Source organism: Triticum dicoccoides, chromosome 1A, assembly GCF_002162155.2.
Source record: "Triticum dicoccoides isolate Atlit2015 ecotype Zavitan chromosome 1A, WEW_v2.0, whole genome shotgun sequence".
Taxonomy (NCBI): Eukaryota; Viridiplantae; Streptophyta; class Magnoliopsida; order Poales; family Poaceae; genus Triticum; species Triticum dicoccoides.
Genome location: NC_041380.1, coordinates 46,504,605 through 46,509,321, shown reverse-complemented (window position 1 = coordinate 46,509,321; position 4,717 = coordinate 46,504,605). Strand labels below are relative to the sequence as shown.

General features: G+C 44.1%; 1 pseudogene; it reads left to right on the top strand.

The window, feature by feature from the left end:
* The first annotated feature begins 413 nt into the window (after positions 1-413).
* LOC119350897 overlaps positions 414-4,717 on the top strand; it is a 22,696-nt pseudogene continuing 18,392 nt past the window's right edge.

Sequence of the window (4,717 nt, the reverse complement as noted above, 5' to 3'; positions counted from 1 at the left end):
TTTGATATTTTGTAGCATTAATTTTGATTTGGAATGGAATAAACTACGAGAATTAAATCCTCATCGACGTTATGCATATATGACTCCAAACTTACATGTTCACACTCTATATACAATGTGGTATCCATTCATAATTTGGTTACCAAAGCTCATGCATGGGTGCAATAAGCATTGCAAAACTGAACCTGGCTGGGACTGAAAACATATCTAAATTTGCTTGTTGATACTGCTTTTGAAGTACTAGGAAGGGAGCATATTTGTGTGACAGGAAGATGGGACCCACACACTCTCGGCTGTGCAACTCCAAACTCTCTTCGCTGCGTACGAACACGGCGGTCGTTCCGGACGCCGCCTAGATGAAGTCTGGTCTCTGACTCCGCCATTCCTTTTCTCCTGACCTCCGCACCTCGCCGATGTCCCGCCTCCGCCGCTCCTCCGCCACGCCGATCTCCAGCCTCCGCCTCCTCCGCCACATCTCCTCCTCCACCTCCACCCCACCCCCACGTCGCCAACCTCACGCTCCTGGTCACCCCATGCCGCCTTTGCCGCGGCCATGCAGCGTGTACGTGCCGGGACACTCAGGTCGGAAGACGCACACAACATGTTCAACGAATTGCTTCGGCAGGCCACCCCGGTCCCTGAGCGCTCCCTGAACGGCTTCCTTGCCGTCCTCGCCCGTGTGCCCGCCTCCGGCGTCTGCATCAGAGATGGCCCTGTCCTCGCAGTGTCTCTCTTCAACCGTGTGTGCAGAGAGGAAGCTTGCCCGCAGGTGGCGAGGCTCACAGTTTGCACCTACAACATCCTCATGGAATGCTGCTGCCGTGCGCGTCGCCCGGATCAATAATGAAACAGTTTGCACCCCTTGTAACAGGGAAGGAACTTTTAAAGAAAAAGCCGGTAAGTAAATAGAAATATACAAACATAATTCATTCTTCCTAAATATTGCACATTTACATGTCATTTAATTCTCCTGACAAGAATGAATTTTAACTCACTCTGTCTCCAAACACCGCAGATTATGATACCTCACAACACAGTTAAACACTACACATTGTACGTGCTCAACAAGTACACGAGCTCCATCGACATACTTGACTCACTGTATCACAGAAACGGAGACGGAAAAAATACATGGAAAACACACCATAAGGATCACCCAGAACTGGTACGTCAATTCAACCTTGTTTTCTTGTTGGTTTTCCAATTTCTGCATTCCCTTTATTAATGGCAAAACCCAACAATAACACCAAACCATAATCACAGATTAAAAGGATGCACGCACCCATGAAGAAGCATTACGGCGAAGCGGAGCTACGAGCCAATAGCGAACCGGACTGGTCGAGGATAGCAGAAACACCTAACAGAGTTTGCGTGCCAAAACAGCAGGGTACCCAATGCAGACACTTCATGGTTCAATTTGCAAAATACTGGAATGACATTGATCTCATAAAAGATGATGAGGATTTCGATGTAAGTGAATAGTACAAGAGCAACAATTTTAATTTTTACAAGCAACACTACTTGAATACTTCAATTATCTCATGAAAGAAAAATAAAAGAATATCCAATGACCTCCATGCAGCAAAGCAATGTAGATGACGAGTGGAAACCAGAGTTCCTTTTTACAGCCATATTTGGTGAAACAAGCCAAGTAAAGTGCGAGGATCTACCTGAAAGAATCAAAGAATTCAAATCAGAAACTTCAAAGTTCTTTTCCACCAACAAAGGTAAGAAAATCAATTCTACTTATATTTTTTTGTAATAACCTACCCATCCCACGGTTCACCAATGTCTTTCGTATCACGAGAGCTTACATATTACATCTCTGCTTCCGCTGACATAAACAGATGAAACAAAAAGGAAAAAAAGATAAAGCACCAGTCCATACCCAAAACATTCTCATTGCTTCCAACACACAAAGGAAGCGTCCGACCTCTTCCATCTAGTCATGAGCTACAGCTGGTAGGAGGAATACAAAAAGTGAGTTGTTTTCTATTGCACCTCAAAATAGTTGGATAGAGGCCAAAGTTAATGTAAAAATATGTTTCTCACTGACAGTGACCTTCAAAATTATTTTATCTCCTTGTCGCAGCAAACCTATATTTAGGCGCATCCGGAGGGATAGTGAAAGCAGCAACTTACTGGAGCCCAACTGAAGGCAGTATTTGGTCCAAGACCAGCACAAACGAACATACCACATCATATGAAAAAGAGGGTGCTCAATGACGTAGCAGAAATCTGGAAAAGCAGACAAGATTTAAAAGAGAGCGACAGAGTAATATTAGGCCCAAACTTTGCAGAGGTAAACTTTTAAGAAGCAAAATATTGTCTATATTACAACACCTACTCTTTTTATATTGTTACACAACTCTTTTTCTAACAGTTATTTCATCGTAATTATTGTTTGCAGCATATATTGGATTTAAAGGAACACAAAACTAGTATTAAAAAATTTAAAAATGAATTGCAAAAAACAAAGAATCAGCTGGTTCCCATGTATCTCAAGAAAAATCAACGGAAAAAGCTCTCAACAGCAAACATGGTAACAACCCTTTCCTCCATGACAAAATCACAAAATATGCGTTCTATTAAATTACTTTATATTAAACTGTCATCTAAGCAACAAGTATTTTGTACGTAGATATTCATTCCAATGGAGAAGCATGACCGCTATGTATTATATGTGCTGGACAAATACAAACACAAAGTTCACATTATTGATCCTCAAGAAACGACTTCAGAGGAATTTGAGAAAGAAAAGATAGACATCGATAAATTGCATCCAAAAGAAGCACGTCGAGTTCTTCAGGAACATGAAGATGCTAAAAAAGAAAGAGAAAGACAGTTTCAGGAATATCATGTTCAGAAGTCGGCAATCGTAAGCATTTATACATAATAATTTTTTTAGTTTTACAAGTTGCAATATTAAACAATTAATTACAAAATGTAATATTCCTAGGTACTTAGGTTTAAAGAAGTCTTCAACATCATACTAGGACATGCCAAGGGTACAAGATGGCAGATTCATACCGTGCAAGATGTTCCAGTGGTAGAAAAGGGAGAATCAACATTTACTGTTTTAAAGTTTGCATTCCTCTACAATGGTGAAAAGTTTGTCGAAGATCTGGAAGATTTGACAGTAAGTTTATATATATTTACTTATAACCAACTTATATGCACAAACTTTAATAATATACTTCTCTTCTCGGCAAAATTTCACAGGATGAGGTCGAAGACTGGAGGGCAGAGACAATGTACATTCTCTTAAGTAGCGAGATGAATCAAGTCAAAGCTAGTGAAATGGGTGACGAGATTAGCAAGATCTTCAACAAAAATGAAGACTAAAACTTTTGATTTAGCCTGCGAGGCTAATTCTATCTAGACATGACAAAACAGTTTATCAATAACTCGCGTTTCTATGTAACGTAGTTAGAAACTGCGTGTTCATGTTGAAAAGAGAACTATTTCAACAATAGTGCCTCTTACATCATTAGAGAGTGCCAGTAAACTATAAACAACAATGCCTCTTCTTATTTGTACGACAACAGTGACTCCCAAAACGAACCCTTACGCGTGACTCTGGAAAGCACCCCCGTGCCTCCAGAGGTGACATGGCCTTGTGCCACCAAACCCTGGATCACCATATCTCTGGGTAATATCCACAGACACACACATACCCTTACGCGTGACTCTGGAGACCACCCTCCCGTGCCTCCAGAGGCGACATGGCCTTGTGCCACCAAAGCGTGGGTCACCATGCCTCCGGGCAATATCCACACACAAACATACCCTTACACGTGACTATGGAGACCACCCTCCCGTACCTCCAGAGGTGACATGACCTTGTGCGACCAAAGCCTGGGTCACCATGCCTACATACCCTTAAGCGTGACTCTGGAGACCATCCTTCCGTGCCTCCAGAGGCGACATGGCCTTGTGCCACCAAAGCGTGGGTCACCATGCCTCCGGGTAATATCCACACACAAACATACCCTTACGCGTGACTCTGAAGACCACCCTCCCGTGCCTCCAGAGGTGACATGGCCTTGTGCCACCAAAGCCTGGGTCACCATGCCTACATACCTTTATGCGTGACTCTGGAGACCACCCTCCCGTGCCTCCAGAGGTGACATGGCCTTGTGCCACCAAAGCCTGGGTCACCATGCATCCGGGCAATATCCACACACACAAATACCAAGAACGCCTCAACCGTGGCTAGCTCCTACGCACACGTGACTTCACATGCTTCAAACCCGTGCATCTGGAGGCAACATACCAATGACTTCACGTGACTTCACATGCTTCAAACCCGTGCCTCCGGAGGCAACATACCAATGCCTTCGTAGTATCCACACATGTGAATGCATGCACAAACCTATATATCCTCAACAAAAGCCTAGCTCTTAAGCAGACGTGACTGCACATGCTTCAAACCCATGCCTTTCGAAACAAAGCAGCTTGCCTTTTACACAACCTGCTATATAAAAATTAAACAAGCAGGTTCCCTCGCGCCGGAGGCGCCGTGTCACACCACGAGGTACAACGCGTCGCACGAACCAACACGCCGCACGACCAACACACACTTCGACCTATGCCCCCCTTCAAGATGTTTATGAAAATTAAACGAGTCGAAGGCGAGTCGGAGGTTCCCTCGCACCGCAGGCGCCGTGTCACACCACGAGGTACAATGCGCCGCACGAACCAGCACGCCGCACGA